This window comes from Haemorhous mexicanus, chromosome 3 (assembly GCF_027477595.1).
Source record: "Haemorhous mexicanus isolate bHaeMex1 chromosome 3, bHaeMex1.pri, whole genome shotgun sequence".
NCBI lineage: Eukaryota > Metazoa > Chordata > Aves > Passeriformes > Fringillidae > Haemorhous > Haemorhous mexicanus.
This window is the reverse complement of record NC_082343.1, coordinates 109,906,172-109,921,822: the sequence shown is the minus strand read 5'-3', so window position 1 is coordinate 109,921,822 and position 15,651 is coordinate 109,906,172.

Genomic DNA, 15,651 nt, shown 5'->3' with positions numbered 1-15,651 from the left:
AGCTGACTCCAACTGACCCAAGAGATATTCTTCCATCATTCTCAGCAATAAAAGCACTGTGAAAGAGTGAGGAAGGAGGCATTTGGGCATTTTGCATATGCTGTCGGTCTTCCCAAGTGTGCTTTACACACGATGTAGCCCTGCTTTCCCAGAGATAGCTAAATACCTAACAATGGGAAGAGATTAATGAATTCCTTATTTTGCCTTGTTTGCATGTGCAAACTTTTACTTTAATTGTTCAATTGTCTTTATCTCAACCCATGAGTTTTTCCTCCTTTACACCTCTGATTCTCTCTCACATCCCACTTGGGAGGAGCGAGCAAATTGCCAGGCAGGGTTAAGTCACAACACTCTCCAATACAAAATTGACTGTTCTTCATAGAAGATGCCCTTTTAGGTTTTATTCCAATGGTAGAATAGCTTGAAGCACTTACCAACAGCTGATCCCTCTGACACATTGCCTGGCCTGCCCCTTGGACATGCTAAGGGTAACTTTGTAGTAAATGATACATCTGCCACAGCGGCAGAGTTTAATTTATGGCTTGGGGTTAGCTAGATTAAGCCATAACATGCAGCAATTCAAGATTGCTCTGGACATTCAGAACTCTTTCATACATATGGAATATCAGCTAAATAGCATCTTCCCTCCTGCTCTAATGCTTACACAGACATTCACTACCCTGGCAGGTTCAACACAAATTTTTTGCTAGTAAAACAGTGGTATATGCTTACAGGTTAAAATTGGGACTCCTTCCATTTACCTTTGAGGTTTGGGGTACATGGGTAGGAGGATCATTAACTTGTATTTGTTAACTGGTGGAAAAAGAACACAGGAAAGAGCTCCTTTAAATATTTTCCGTGAGAGTTCTGAACAAGTCACACCTATTATTTTGCAGTAATTCACTTTAGTAAGCAAAAATAATAGAGGCCATTAATACTGTTTGAAAATAAACTCTCCATCAGCAGTTCCTGAAATCCCTGGTCTAAAGAAATTATGTGATGAATGATGCACTATTACTAGAAATTGTTTTTTCAGATTTCCAAGCTAGCAACCTATCTGTATTAAAAAAACAAACAAACAAAAAACCCCAACAAAACAAGCACAAAAGCCAAAAAAACTGAAGTTAATTTCCAAGCCATTTTCCAGAGCTTTCTTTAGGTGACCTAAAGACTTATTTCTGTGTCAATCTCATTTTATATATATATATATATATATATATATATATATATATGACTCTGTATATTCTTCAATATCGACAAATGGAATTTTAAAAATACATATGTCATGTGAAAGGGAGAGATTTTTCTTAACCCTTACTGCAGGGAGATTTCCTTAGTGTTTGACTTGTCTGTCAGCTCCCAGGAAAGCCAAGACCCTTGTGCCTGATCAGTCTGACAGCATCTCATTTAGAGACCCTTCACTGAGCAGTCCTACTGTATTGGAGAGCAATTTGAATTATTCAGGGACACACCCCAACAGCATAAGGGGGACCCCTCAGTGGGTCCCAGCACCTTGAACTTCCAGAGGGCAGGCTTTGGTGTCTTTAGGAGACTGGTGGAGGGAGTCCCTTGGGAGGCATTTCTGAAGGACAAAGGATACAGAAAGGCTGGAGGTGTTTTCAGAAGAAAATTTTAGAGGTACAGGAGCAGGCTGTGTCCACAGGTCAAGAGATGAGCTGATGGGGAATAAGACCAGGCTGGTTGAACAGAGGACTTTGGCTAGTACTCAGGGAAAAAAGGAGTGTTTATATCTTTTAAAAGAAAGGGCAGGAAACTCAGGACTACAGGGATGTCATGAGGTTATGGGAGGAGACACTTAGAAGGACCAAAGTCCAACAAGACTTTAATCTGGCTAGTGCTCTACAAGACAAAAAATAATATTTCTATAAATACATTTGCAAGAAAAAGAAGGCCAAGGAGAATCCACATCCTATACTGGATGTGGAGGGAAGTGTAGTGACCTAGGCTGAGAAAAAGACTGAGGTACTTAATTCCATCTTTGTCTCAGTCTTTAATAGTAAGACAGTTTGTTGTGTTATTTGGAAAAATTTCTTTACTGAGAAGGATGTCAGGCATTGGAACTGGCTTCCCAGGGAAATGGCTGAATCATCATCCCTGGAAGAGTGTAGAAGATGTGCTGCTTAGAGATATGGTTTTGTGGTGGACTTAATAGACTTGATCTTAAAGGTCTTTTCCAACCTAAACAAATCTATGATTACATGATGAGTTTTTGTGATTTACAAGTAAGCCTGCATTTTAAAGGATTTCAGAGCCTTTTGCAAGGAAGAGCAGAAGAAACACAAAAACAAGTGCTTGAAAGTTGGATATTGTAAGACTATTTTGGCATTCTCTCCCTGTACTTTATTTTGTTAGCTTTTTGATCATTGTCTGAGTGTGAAGCCTTTGTTTTCCTGAAAAAAATTATCACATAAATATAGTTATTACAGATGAAATAAGCTTATTAGATCATTTCATCCCCTTGCTGGTGTTTTAGGTCTGGCTGAGATAGAGTTTATTTCCCCACAGCAGCCCTCAGAGTGCTGTGCTTTGCATTGTTAGCTGGAAAGGTGTTTGTAACACACCAGTGTTTTGGTTGCTGATGAGCAGAGCTGGCACAGCATCAGTGCTGTCTCTCAACATTTTCCCCCCAACAAGGAACTGGGGGTGGACAAGATTCTGGTAAGGGGACACAACCAGCCCAGCTGACCTAAACTAAGCAGAGGACTATTCCATACCATGTGATGTCAGCCAAGATATAAAAGCTAAGAAAAGAAGGAGGAGGTGGGGTATTTCTTATTACAGTGTTTGCCTTCTGGAGCAACAACTGTACATGTTGAAGCCCTGCTTCCTGAGAAGTGGCTGAACATCTCTTGCTGATTGAAAGTAGAGAATAAATCTTTTATATTCTCTTTGCTCATGCACACACAAACTTTCTCTTTTGCTTTAGTAAACTGCCTTATCTCAACCTAAAAGTTGCTTTCCATCTTATTTTCTCCCCCCTATCTACCTGGGAAGCTGAATAGTTGAGTGGCTTGGTGGGCATCTGGTGTCCACCAAGGTCAACCCACTACAGACCTTTAAAAAGTCCATAGTGGGTTGACCCTGCCAGGCACCCACAAAGCTCCTCTCTCATTCTACTGCTCAGCTGGACAGGACACAGAAAATATAGCAGTGGGTTCATGAGTGGAGATAAGGACAGAGAGATCACTCTAACAAATACTATCACAGGAAAAACAGACTCAAATTAGAGGTATTAATTAAATTTATTAACAGAACAAGAACAGGATAATGAGAAGTAAAAAAAGACCTTAAAAACACCTTCCCCTCACCCCTCCCTCCTTCTCAGCTCTGTCTCCTCCCCCAGCACCTCAGGAAGACAGGGAATGGGGGTAACCAGTTCGTCACACATTGCCACAGCACAGGGAGAGCAGTCCTTCCCCTGCTCCAGCATGGGGTGCTTCCAGTGCAAGACAGTTTCCCATTAATTTCTCCAATGTGATTTCATCCCTCAGGCAACAGTTCTCCACAAACATCTCCAGTGTGGGTCACTCTTCCACAGGGTGCAGTCCTTCAAGAACAGGCTGCTCCAGTGTGTGTCTCCCACAGCATCACAAGTCCTACCAGGAAACCTGCTCCTGTGGGGGCTCCTCACTCCATGATCTGTAGATCTCTGCCCTTCTCCAGAACAGGCCTACCAGAGGTTCACAAACTCCTCTCAGGCATCTACCTGCTCTGGGGTGGGATCTTTCACAAGCTGCGGGTGGATCTCTTCTTCCCTGTGGACCTCCATGGGCTGTAGGGGGGCTGCTGCTTCACCATGGTCTTCACCCTGGGTTGCAGGGAAATCTCTGCCCCCAGAGTGCCTGGAACATTCCCCTGCTCCTTCTCCACTGTGTCTGCATAGCTGTTCCTCTCATGTATTCTCACCCCACTCTTCCCTTGGTGCAATTTCATCTGCACAATACTCCTTTTCTTCTTAAATAAGTTATCACAGAGGCATTGCCATCATTTATACTTGGTCCAGCCTTGGCCAGAGGCACATCTGTCTTGGTGCCTCCTGGGATTGGTTCTGTTGGAAAAGAGGAATGCTTCTGGCATCTTCTTACAGCAGCCACCCCCTTAGCTCCCCCCGTACCAAAACCTGCCCATGAAAATCCAATTCACCTTGTAAGGGAAAGTACATTTCCTATGGTAAATTATCTAGTGAAGGCCAAGACAGTAAACAAATCAATTTCGTAAAAACAGAAAAACACGACAACACCAACACTCCCTCCCTACAAATATTTCAAAAATTATTTTCATTCTGAATCAGAAGAACATTCAAAATTCATGAGAGAACTAAGAGGATAGAGAGAGACCAGTACAAAGCTAGTACCTGTGTGAAAACTCACTGGGAATTTGGAAAACTCGAATTTCTGTTTCTGGAAAATAAGGATTTTAATGCATTTGTCTCATACCCTGGCCAAATAAGAAGACTGCTAACACTTCTGAACAAAATACATCTCTCTTAGAATTCTTCTACTTTATAAAAGAGTATATAATTTCAGATGTTTTTCATTTCTGGTTTAATTTTACCAACACTAATTTCTAGCTGGTCTGATTTAAACGTGGCTATGCACTAAGACCACCTTAAATAATTTCTTTCTGTCCTTGGTGTTTATAGCCTTCAAATATACGTAGACAGTTAACATCTCCCTTCCCCCTTTCCACCTCCAGTCATTGCTTAGCAAGTTATACATATTTATTTCTTTTAATCTTTCACCATAAGTCAATCCTTTCAGCCCCTCAATAATTTATGTAGCTTTTCCTTGAATTTCCTCCAATGTGTCAAGATTTTTTCTAATATTGTGAGGCCCTGCATACTTTATTCTAGACATACACTCAACTGTTACATGGGGAGAGATAGAATATCAGTAGTTTACGTTTGCTGTTTTCTTTAATTTGCATGCTTGGTGTCTGGGTTTTTTAGGATACCATAAACAATTCTTGTTATTTTTCTTCTTAGAGTGAGTCTCTATATCACATATATTATCCTACATATATATGGGTCATATGAAAATGACTTCACGCCATGTCCTCCTGAAAGATCACCTGACTTCAAAAATCTGGTAAACAAATCAAAGCCACAAACACATCTCAGTCAAATATCTCAGGTGTATCATCTCCAAACACAGAACTCACCTCTCCATGTGGGGGATCTTGCCAGCATTCAAATAGGTGCTCAAGTGAATGGCTTAGCAGTTTCCAGTCTTGGGAGGTGGTATGCACACAAAGCAATCTGGGATCTGGCAAACATAATACAATAGTTTTTACAGAAAAATGGGTTATGTGAGGGATTGAAGGCAGTGCTTGATTTCACAAGGCTGTTTTGCAAGTTGATGTTGGTGCCAGTTCTGATGGAATGGGATTCCTTCACATATAGAAGAGTCTCCAAATCTTGGGGAGACTTAACAAGTGATTTTAGGACCAACTCAAATCAACACAAGATCAAGCTTTTCAGCAAGAAGAGTTGATGATGCTGCTGAAGCAGGATGGGGTTTGGTCCTTGTGAGTGACCATGCCATCAGCTGGGGAGATCTCTGGAGAGCCTTAATCCATTCTCAGGTGACAAGACAGGTAAGAAATATTGCAGTGTGAGAGACCAACCAAAGAGGTAATTATTAGGGTCTATCTGAGTGGGCTGGTTGTGTTCAGAAGGCCAGTGCAAACATTACTTCAGTGATAAATGCAAATTAGAAATCAAAGTTGTGCAGGGTAAAAGAGGCACTAGAATAAAGAGTGGGTAATGACAATTTGTTCCCACTTTCAGCATCTTCATAGATGTCATTGCTCCTAAGAGTAATTTAGTGGTATTATGATTATATTAAGTAAATTGTATGATTGAAAAAGATTCAACATCATAAATATATCATCTAATCAGCTACTCAGCATCTTTGTTATCTCTTAAACAGTATTATCATTCCCAGATGCATGAAGCTCTTAACAACAAAATGCTCATTGTTTCTTTGCTAAATTGACATAATACATTGAATATTATAATTGAAAATACATATATCTTGGGTGCTTTGGGAAAAACTTAATATAATCCACCATAAAGCTTTATTTCAGTATTTAAAAGACGGGTTTTTTGAGTTTTACTCTTCAGTTTTAAACTGTTCATGGATATAAATCATCTGACATTAATGAATATTTACAATTTTTGATTTGTAAATTATTTGAAGTAAATTATTAATTTGGAGGGGGAAAAGGAATATTTTTACAATCATTCTTTCCACTCAAACTATTAGAATTGCAACTTTTTTCCCAAATGATTTAAAATTATTTTTTTGTTCATGGTATTGGGCAATAACGAATAGATAGCCAGTAAAATTTGGCATGCACCCTTGAATAAAGAAAGAAAATAATCTACTGTCATTAGAGAGCCTCTTCTTTTTGCAATAATCTATAAATCTTCTCTATTTGTTTTTCTACCACATGAAATTGTCTATGTGCTCTAAATAGACACAGTTTCCTTTAGTGAAATGTTTATTACTTCAGGTTCAAGATTTCTCTTCTTTCCTGTTTGATTTGTGTTTATTTACCCAATGATTCGATTTTAGTGGATTATTTTGCAGCAATTAATGATTCTTTTATTTTTGACAGTATGTAGCATATGACCATAGAATAGTTTGGGTATGAGGCAACCTTTAAAGGTCATTTGGTCCAAAATTGCCATGGACAGGCACACCTGCAATTAGATCAAGTTATTCAGAGGCCCATCTGACCTGACCATGAGTGTTTCCAGAGATGGGACATTTTTCGCATTTATCTGGGGAACCTATTCCAGTGTTTCATCCTCCTCACTGTAATTTTTTTTTTCTTTATTTTTAGTCTAATTCTACCCTCTTTTAGTTTGAAACCCTTACCTGTGTCCTAGTGCTACAGACCCTACTGAAAAAAAATCTGGCTTCCATATAGTTTCAAATATCATGGTGAGTGGTTTGGCATGAGGGGATATTTTCTTAATTTGCTCTCTGGCCCTTTATTCATTATGTTTTGATTATAGTGAGATGCTGTATTTCAGTACTTTTTATTTCTTTTTAGGAGATTCTTCTTTTTGTATAGTGACATCACTCCTAATGTAGTCCAATCACATCTTATTGTTTTACTGCCACATCATTCTCCTAATGCAGTTTAATAGATCTGCAGCATGCACCATAAATATGCCTGATACTGAATGTTGTGATGCTCTGCCACCCATTCCATTTATACTCCAGTTTCCTCCTTGAAGTTATATCTAGCCTTTCTTTTTCTCTCTGAATATGTTCATTTCTGTATTTAATCTATTCCTCTAGCAAGTTTACTGACTGGAGAAATTTTTCATTTATGCATGAAAATACCTTTTTAAATAAGCTGTCATACTTATAGGACACTTTACATTGTAAAGAATTTTACAGATAGCAACTAATTACTCAAAGATGTCTCCATAGAACAGAAAATAGAATTTGAGTATCCCAGTTTCAGAAAGACAAAAACTGAACAGAGAGATTTAAGTGAGCTGCTCAAGGCAACATTGAAAATGAGTGGAAGATTCAGAATGATGACCCAATATTTCACAGGCAACATTTCTTTGTTCAAACATTTGAACACTTTGTTCAACATTTCCTCACTGTGCTTTGATTTTCAACCTACGAGAACTTTCTTACAATTCATTACATGGCTCTGAAACACATACAATGATTTTTACCCTTGTCAAATAATTTTAGCATTGTCAATCTACGGAAATCTAAGCTTTATGCTGTTGGAAAAAATAATTTGCTGGTCTCCTTTTGAGAATCATAAAATTTATGCACAGGTGTGACAGACCTCATTTTATTGGATTTAAAATATTTGGCATATGTAATAAGAGCTACATATATTTTCTCTTTTAGAATTCATGTTTTTGTGCACATAAATTTTGAAGGATGCAAAAATTTAACTGTCTTTCCCAAAAAAACATTCTTCAAACAAGTGTGATAAGTGTGATGTTGCTCAGAACACACATATGAGTTCAAGATCTGCAAGGGAGGAAAATTTATCAGTATGTCCATAATCTCAACCCATAATTTTAAAGGCAGTACATCCCTTCTCTCAGGAACTGCAGCCCTCTTGCTACAGTTAGCTGAACAGTAACTCTTCCTGCCAGTTAGTGAAGAATAGGAGCATAGGAATACCTTGCCTAATCCAATATTCTCTCTCTAGAAAGGGTCAGCTGAGAAACAGGAAAATGCATTAGTCTGTCCCCAGAAAGATTTCATTGTGTTAAGATTTCATTGATCTCTCAAGACTGAGGATTATAACTGCTCTCAAAGCATTTTTTTAGCATTAAACATAATAGTTCTAGCTCCTCTTCTTATCAATAAACCTGAGCATTTTTTTCTTTAAGCCTAAGTTTACACTTAAAACTGTTTTCAGGGAGGACTGTGACCATCTTAAATCAAGGTTCTAAAGGGAGAAAAAAACCCCATATCCTAAGAAAAATAAATCCCATTTGAAGGTGTTTAACTGAGTAAGGAAACACTTGGATTTTCCTGCTAGTGCACATTGCTTATCTATTACTGGGTTTAAATACTGAATTTAAACTGAAATGCAGTAGTGTAATACTAGACTGAACAGGTATCATGGATGTCTTCCTTCAGGGCAGAGAAGTGTTCCTGAACTACACTGCAATCAACTTTAGCCCCTCTTTGTTGATTTCCATCCTAAAGAAAGGAGGACACGAAGTGGAACAGTGCACACATTTCTTGTTCTGATGAAATATTTGCAAAAGGCCAAACTCTGCATCCTTGTGCATGAGACAAAAAGCATTCACCCTCCCTGCCAGTACAAACATAGGATTTGGCATTCTGTGGCAAAGTTCTCCCCAAACTAAATAGGATGCACATGAAAAATATGGTGTTTAAATCTGTTTGTTTCAATAAATAACCTTTTGTTTTAGTTATGTGAGAAGATCAGACCTTTGTCATAGTTCTGTGAGAGGACATACACTTCAAATGGTTTCTCTATAGGGTTTGAATTTGTCCATGGCTCACAGAAGGAATTTTGAGGCATATGAAAGGCATAAGTGTGGCTGGGAACAGTCAGCCCAGCTTTTGACACAGTATGCCATAACAAATGTATGATGACTTATGGTTAATGTAAGAAGACCATAAGAGGGGTGGAAGACTGACTGGACAATTTTGCTCAATATTTTGTGATTAGAGGTAACTCAAAGTTCTGAGCCTTTCATCTCTGTGGGACCACATCAGCTGGTCTCCTCTGCTCACAATGGAGGCTGCCCATTTCACCCTCTAGACTACTGACCTTGCAATCTCATTTGCTGAACATTTACGGCTGGGTTATTTTTGAATTTTGGGCATACAGGGCATACGGTGAGAATATAATTCCTCCTGTGCTCTGCATATTTCCTCCTGTACCAGATATCTATTTAGTCTTCAAAACCTGATGGGAAATTAACCAAGAGTTAACATCTGTTCTCTACCAGATGGAATTCCAGCCATTGCTGTATTTAGGTGCTGAGGTGGGCCACAAACAACAAATATATTCTGTAGAAAAGCCGTGAAGCTTGGTTTGGAAATGCAAGAAGTGGCTGAGGGTGTGTATTCTATTGCCATCTGTTAGAGGTGGGGCAGTTATCTTCTGTTAATTGGGCCACCTGTTAAAACCAAGTGGGGCAGTTTTTGTTATCTCTTCCAAGACTAATTGTCCCTCCAGAAAATATCTTCTGTTAATGGGCCATTGAGTGTCATTGCATGACTGATAAAATTAAATCATCCCACTGGGAGATGCTTCACCCAGGGGGAGGAGCCAAGCATTGCTACTTGGATATAATCTGAGATTTAGAACAGCAGAACAGTATTTTTCCACTGGATTCTGAGAGGAACATCAGGCCCATTTACACCACCACTGCACCTTCAAAGGAAAACTCTACTCTTCTACAGGATCACTGCTCCAACAGAACCACACCTGTCCTCCCAGGAGGACTGCAGCCACCATTTAATGGGACTGCTAACACCCTTGACCCCACAGGGTCATCGTGTCTGGTTGTATTCTGACTTTGACAGTGTTGTTTTGTATTACTGCATTTTTTTCCCTAATAAAGAAGTGTTATTCCTATTCCCTTATGTTTTCCTGAGAGCCCCTTAATTTCAAAATAAAAATAATTTGGAGGGAGGAGGTTTACACTTTCCATATCAAGAGAGACTCCTGCCTTCCTAAGCAGACACCTGTCTTTTCAAACCAAGACAAGCAAGAAATGGTGATTCAGCCTCAGAGTTTTCTCTGAAGCAGAGTATGCTTTGGAGTGCCCTAATCAGACCTGTGGGAAAAAAAAAAAAAAAAAAAAAGACTTCTATATGGCTTTATAGATGTGAAGAAATCACTATGTGATCTGATAGCTCATAATCTCATTGTAGAGAGATGGCTTTATTAATGAATGCATTGTATTTTAGTCACACACTGAATTTTTTAGGCAATTAACCACTGGGGAAAAAAAAGGAAATTAAAAGCAATTGCCTTATTTTTTGTTTCAATGTGATTAACTGAATAGATGATATAGTATACAGTATATTAACAAAAATATCCTATGAATATTTACCAGGCATACTTAATCAACTGAGAATATATGCAGTCAATGAATCAGTTGTTTTCTGGGACCTTAGGTACTCCTAGAATAATGTACTGAAACAGACTGAACTCTTGAGATGTTCTCTTGGGTCAATTATCAATTTATCATAAAATGCTAGAATCTTCATGTGCACAATAGACAGCAAACTTGAAACCAAATTTTACAGTCTGTTGAGTATAAAAACAAATTTAGATATGTCCTGAACATGATAGCTTTATAGATACCCTGGGCAATAGAGATTTTCTTACAACCTGGAATACAAAACACATACACAGACACACACAGACACATTCACACACAGAATCATAAAACCATAGAGTACTCTGAGCTGGAAGGGAGACCCTTAAGGATCATTGAGTCAGCTCCTGGCCCTGAACATGACCAACCTTGAAAATGAATCCTATGATGATCCATGTACTAGACCATCATGTGTTCCAAAAATCTTGTGTGATCTCCTGGATGTTTACCACTACCCAATTCCCTATCTGTGTCTACCAGAGGAAATGCTGGTAGATGTTATGTGACCTGCAAACTCTAAATCTTTCCACTGTGTTAAATTCATGATCCTTATCATGTTACTTGAACTTGAGAGTGCAATAACTGGTAAAGGGACAACTGAGTACAGTTTGGTGAAAGGAAGGTAAATATAAGACCAGAGAATTTGCCGCTTCACAATAGGATGTTGCTCTACAGATGAGGCCCTACAGAAGTTAAAGCAATCCTCAGATGTTCAAATATATTCTAGCTTTTAATAGCAATTGTGGGTCATTATGTTATAACAACATGATGGATATTCATATTACAATTTACTTAATCTTTGACTTTGCATTCACCTAGAGCTGGGTTTAAGAGGTGAGTAAAGTCAGTGAAGCCCCAGACCTGACAACTTTGGATGAGTGATGGTTCTTTCATTCTAACAAATCTTTGACTCAACCCATCAAGACAGCTTCCATATCCCTTCCCACTGCTGAATCCTCTATTAACATATGAGAAGTTTTGGTCAGAGCTTTATATCTTTTGTGCCTTATTTTCCTCACGCTGTCAGCAATACCTATACCTTTATAATGCAGCTACATAATGTGGCCAATGGGTTAAAGACTACATTTATTAAACTGAGAGATAAAGGACTTGCCCCAGTGAGTACTTGCCTGGAGTAGCAATGAAAATTGATCCTTTCAGTTATAATGTTGATATATCCATATGCATGCTTTAAGCTTTTAATCATAAATACCCTTCAGTCCTGCTTTATGACAATGAATTTCAAAATTGTATGTTTTCCTCTAGAGCTAGCATTTTAAACTGGAGTGGAAGTAAAAAGCTGAGGAAGAGAATGACAAAAAAAAAAAAAGAATTATCCTCTTTTGATGAACTAACTAAGAAGCAAAGAGATGCTTCTATTTTTTTATCAGATCATATCACAGGTGCATAATAATTTCCATTGCCTTCAGCTTCAAGCATTAAGAAGGTATTCTGTTCATATATGAGCTCAAAACTGTATATTTTACAAGCTTGAAATAGTATTCTCCCATGCTAAGGTACACCACAAACATGCAGTCAATCAAAAAACACAAAAAAATTTAAATAAGAGCCTACTTAGAAACACATTACCATTTTTACTTCCTGCAGTCAGGTGCACTTTTAACAATTATGACAGATAATGAAATCAGTACAGGATCAGCACCTGAATTCTGACTTCCAGAAAGGCCTTTCCTAATTCTCTTTTGCCTCAGAATATTTTGTTTCTACAATATTACCAGTTACAGATATCTCATGAGAAAATTGGATGTATTGGTAGGAATCCTTTGATAAAAGGGTATTTGCAGGAAAAAAAGATTTAGAGATAGTAAAATTCCCATGGGAACTTCAGAATTTGCTTTATGAATTTAAAAAGAGAATTAAATTTAATGAGACTTAGCTGCTGAAAAGCTAGGTAGCAATAAAATTTCATTATCTTTTTTAAAGCTCTCTCAAGTCATAGAATCACTAAAAAACAGGGCTAAAAAGGAATTCAAGGGATCATCCAAGGAAAAGAGACCCAAAGCAAGATAAATCATTGCTTCATCTTTTGGATAAGTGCTTTAAGCTTCCTGTGAAAAATATCTAATGTTAGAAACAGAACAAATTTTTAAGGCGATTATTATTATTATTATTAAAATATTTTTCCTGATTTCCAGTCAAGATTTTTCTCCCCATTCCTTGTCTTAGCCTGCATAAATTTTAAGCACAGGATAGTTCTTTGTTTCAATGCCTTGCTACCATATCTCTCAGTTGAATTTTTTGTAGATGCAACAGAAATAGCTGGGTTTTCTTCTCTGTTTTATTGTTCACGTGTTTTCTAGATCTTTCTTTTTTCTTCAATTAGGTCAACTTACTGAAGTGCTTGACATCAGCTAGTGCTCAGACTGAAGCATTCCCAGTGCTTTAGTGGGGAGGAAGCACAGAGTTTAAGCTTCCTGACTCTTGCTGTATATCAGAGCTATGCAGCAGTATATAAATGCTAATAAAGAATTTATTGTTTGCTGTCATATGATGACTGCTTCTTCTTACAGCCTTCAGATGTTCCTTGAAGAACTGCTGACTAATTAGCCATTCACCTTCCTCTATTTGCCCTTGATTTCTGCCTGAAAATAGAATGTCATATTTTCTCCTGCCATTTTTTTCCCCCAGGTTGTTTCTTCAGCTTGGAAAGGTAATTTTTGATTATAGTTTTACCTTAAACATACTTAGAGTCCCTCTCAACTTTTTATATATGCCTAATCAATTAGTAGGCTGAAATTATGTTTCAAATTGTTAAGTCTGATGTCAAGCACTACAGCATTGGGATAGACCCTTGAGAAACCCAACCAAGACTGATATTGTCTCATATTGCCTGATTTATTCCATTTGTCCTCCATGGTCTCTGAGAGAGAGAACAAGACCGTGGAATCAGGCTTGCTTGCTCTAGATTATGCTCCTGCTGGAGCTGGCTTTACAAATTTCTTTCACAGCATGGTGATGTGGATGGATGCACTCACCAGCTGCCTTCATTTGTTGATCAAAGTTCTCCATTCTGCCACAGACCTCTCCTGTTTAATCAGCTCCACGTTTCCCAGGGGTAATGAGCATGAAGCACGTGTATCTTCTTTAATAAATGAATAGCCCATCATCACATTTTCTCACATGAATAATTTTTCCACCAAGGTGCTAGATGGTATGGGGAGATCCCAGATGCTCTCTTACTTATTTTACTTTTTTTTCCCTAAAGAAAGTAACCTTTTTTTTTTTTTTGTGAGGACCTAATAAAAGCAACCTTTTTTTTTTTTTTTTTTTTTTTTTTGTGAGGACACAAGGTATATTTAGTCTGTAACTGCATATAAGTTGTTTAAACAGAGGACACAAATGTCTTTCAGATTAATCCCCTTAACAGGGTAACTTTAAAAAAAAAATATCTGCCTAAACCTTACCTCTGAGCACTGTTCTGTTCCTCCAATCACCACTTCTGCCATTGTGTGGTGAAAGTAAGACAAAACCAATTAGTTATTACAGTCATCATTGTAAAATACGTATATGGGGTGACAGAAAAAGAAAAGGTATGCTAAATTTAATTCTTGTGTAAACGTGTATTTTCAGGAGATGAAGATGTTCTTTGGACTGATATTTTTATTCTACATTCTAGCAATTTTGAAGACTTTTTTTTTAGGCAAAGATAGAAGCAGGTGTGTCTGGTCAAAAGTGTTCCTAAATTGTAGGTTTGATGTGTTTTATTTGATTATTTATTCAGTATAAGAACCTATTTACCCAAAAAATGTGGAAACATTAACTCCTGTGTGAACAGGGAAGAAGGCATTTATCAATTATCAAATATACAAGGTATTTTTACATGTATTTTCTTCATAAAGGCAGACCATCCTTTCCAACTTGAAACAGTTTCTAGCTTAATACTGTAAATTTCTCAAAGTTAAAAGGTTCAAAAACTAGGTAAGCTCAATAATGTTTTTAAAATTACTTTGAAAAACAAGCATAATACTAGTTTTTTTACTTTATATTAAATTTGAATATTTAGGCTTTTTTTTTAACCTAGAGAAACAGTTTTAAAAATTGATTTTAGATAACACATACCAAACAGTAAAATAACTCTACGAACCTATATCAAACTTGTCCATAGAAACTTCCTCAGGAAATATCCTTCAAACCAATTCAGTTGTTAACCCTTTAGTGGACTTACAGTGGTCATGAATGTGGTGGGCTTGTAATATAAATATTTAAAGCAGCAAGCTGAATAGAGAAAAGAGTGCTATAGCTAATTCTTGCAGTCCACATTATACCAAATAAATATTTGGGAAAAGCAAAAAAAACTGTTGTCAGTATTGTGGGCTGATATTCAGATCCAGAAGGCTGATGGATGTTCCATTGTCTGTGTTTGTATTCCTTAATCTATAGTTTCATGTTATGAAAACAGACAAGTTAGAGATGGGGATGTAGTAGGTCATTTAGGTGACCCGTTTTTAAATAATATAATGATCCTTTGGATAACATGAAGCATTGTAATTCTCTTGGGTGGCAGCTGATTATAACCTGAAAAACTTTTTAAAAAATGGGTTTTTTTGTTTGAATCTGATTGTCCTTGAATAGAGCATTACTCTTAAGCATATAACCTCTTCTGTCCATGGGGAAGATAACCAGCAGTGAATAAGCTAAAACAGATTTTGATTATGTTGAAGTTGATAAGGAGGTCCCTCTTTAAAGGGGCCTCAAAATTATAAGGAGAGGTGATTAGTTTCAGAGGTTTAGAAAGAAAACAGAAGGGAAGAAGAGCTGGAGGAACAGTAATTAAAGTGAAGAGCAGGAAGAGACAGAACATATCCATGATGCATGGAAAAGGTGCTACAAGCTGAGATCCTGGTGTTCTAAGAGATATTTCACACATGTTAAAAAAAACTAGAGGACCACTGGATAAATCAGGGCAGAAGAGAATACAATTCTGTGACACCTGAAGGAATCCAGGTTCTTGTGATTTGTCATGTTTT